This window comes from Oncorhynchus mykiss, chromosome 14, assembly GCF_013265735.2.
Source record: "Oncorhynchus mykiss isolate Arlee chromosome 14, USDA_OmykA_1.1, whole genome shotgun sequence".
NCBI lineage: Eukaryota > Metazoa > Chordata > Actinopteri > Salmoniformes > Salmonidae > Oncorhynchus > Oncorhynchus mykiss.
The window spans coordinates 15860343-15863047 of NC_048578.1; positions in this window are offsets into that span (position 1 = coordinate 15860343).

The following is a 2705-nucleotide window of genomic DNA, read 5'->3' on the forward strand; positions in this document are numbered from 1 at the left end:
AGCAGTACGGATGCACCAAGTCTGGAACCAACAGGACCGTGAACAGCTTCTACCCCCAAGCCATAAAACGGACCCTTTTTTGACACATCACTTATGCTGCTGCTACTGTTAATTATCTCTCCTGTTGCCTAGTCACTTTATTCCTAGTTATATGTACATGTACCTCAATTACCGCGTGCCCCTGCACATCGGCCCGTGTATATAGACATAAAAGTTATCGTTACTCATTGTGTATTTATTATTACTTCTCTATTTTTTTTTCACTCTGCATTGTTGAGAAGGGCCCGTAAGTAAACATTTCACTTTTAGCCTACACCTGTTGTTTACAAAGCATGTGATGAATACAATTTGATTTGAAAGAAGGCAATAATGTAGTAGCCCTTATGGTAAGCATGAAGTTTGCCCACGGGTTGCGAGACCAGGGGTTTATTCATCAGTCACAGACCGTAGCAAAAACGTTTGGCAACGGAATCCGGCTAATACACCCCAGGGTTCATTGTTCGCTACATTGGTGTCAAAAGTGGGATGGAATGAGACCATCGGAAGCACGGGCAGACGTGCTGGGATCCTGAACGATGGTCAAGATATTTGTGTAAATGTTGTGGGCTATATTTGCTCCTGTTTGTTTGTTGGTGGCCCACTCTTTGATGGCAGCTATGCACGTCTGGCAATCGGGATTTGGTTAGTTATTTTCTAAATGTAATCTGTCAGTTACCTGTCCAAAATATTGAATCAGTAACATAACTTTTGTATTACCCAAACTCAGTAATGTAATCAGTTTATTTTGTTACTTTTTGATTACTTTCCATTTAAAAGGCATTAGAATAAGACAAAAAGTATCCATCAAATGCATTTGGTGTCATCAAAATGGTCTCTAACCTGTGGTCAGTCTCGTTTAGGTGGAACAAACATTAATTTGCGCCTTTTTCCAATGCTGAATTGAATGTCATTAAAAAACAGAAAGGTGTTGTTTTTTTCGCAAACATCCTTTCTGAATTTAGGAATCCATGAAAAAGTTAATCTAGTTTTTCTAAAATATGTATAATCTGATTACAATATTATTTCTGGTAAAGTGCAGCTAATTGATTAGGTCGTTTTTTGTAATCTGCAATGCATGCATAATCAGTGAATTCAGAGCGCTGGAATTCCAATTGAAGGTGTTAGCTACCCATGTTTAAACAATTTTATATGAGCCACACACACGGGTAAACTATGCTTGTTTGCACAATGACAGGTTTAGCCAGTGCTTAATTTGTAAATCGGGAGGTGCGGGAACAAAAAGTGAGCGCGAGAGGGTGCAACCTGGGGATTTCTGAGGTACCGGAAATGCGTTCCCCGGTAGCTAACACCTTCAATCATCGCATGGAGCTGTCGACTAGAGGCACTTACAGAAGTTGCACATATTGTGAACATTTTTAGTAGCCTAGGTATTGGAGACTTTGGTAGAATATTTTTTTTCATAAACACAAACATTTAAATGGCAGGCTACTTTGACACTGACAAATATAATCTGAGATCCATAAAAACGTGTCTTGAATCCATCAATAGCCTAGGCGTGTGGCTACAATGTGAGGGGGAAATTATAGTCCTTAAAATGCTTTCCAGTTTCACTGACTCACCCAATGATGCGCAGCACACTCGCTGGTGATAGCCGATGCGCTCGTGCCAAAAACCTCTCTCTCAAAACAATATTTGGAAGTTGATAAAATATGTTTGGGAGCCTACAGCATAGTCTTCAGTTTTCAGCAGGAGACATTAGATTTCCAACCTGTGTTTTCCCTAGATTGTATATGAAATATTGCGAAAGGCCTGTTTTGTCTGCATGCTATTTTTTTCCCCGACGCGCGTTCCCGACTGTAGGCTATTCCTTGTTATTGGGCCACAATCCACAGTTTGGCAATTTAAAAAAAGAAAGAAGCAATTGATACTCTTTTGGTTGTGTAGTGGGAAATGTATTATTAATGAATTATTACATTTATTTCTGAACAGACAGCCGTAATTCTATAACTTTGGCAAATCTATTTCAATTTATCAAAGGTGCTGCGGCTATGATTCTATTAGGAAATAAATGATGAAGTGCAACGCTGGAAAGATGAGAGTTGCAGGCTCAAGTCTATCAGAGCAGAGTGGGAGAAATATCCTAAATAGTGAATTTCATTCTAGTTATGCGAGAGATACTGGCGCGCTTCTCACACAGCCACCGACAAGCATTGGTCTCAAACAGGTTACAAATGTTGCGCAAACCATAAACCCGGGCCTGCCTAAACCGAATCAACTCTTAGAATATTAGGCCCGGGCTGAAAATCTACTTTCTGACATTACATTTTTTTTGTTGTGGCAGGCTAATTAAGGAAGAGGCAACTCGAATGAACTTTGATTGCTTTTATTATAATTTTTACATTGCAAAAAGTGACAATTATTTTTCATGCCTTGAGAAGTACCGGATCCGGCATAAATAGGTTCCGGAACAAAACAGTCCAAAACGGAGAGGGGCAGGATCCTGTTCCGGCTCAAATTAATCACTGGGTCTAGCTACAAAATCATTGCTTGTTTGTTCGATACAGTAGCTACCAAAATGTGTTAAATCATCAGCAAAGGGATTTACTCATGTCAAGCTTTGAATTATATTAAATATAAAACTAGACTAATAAAATAAACTGACAGTATTATGGTCTTAACATTACATAATGTACAATAAATCAAAA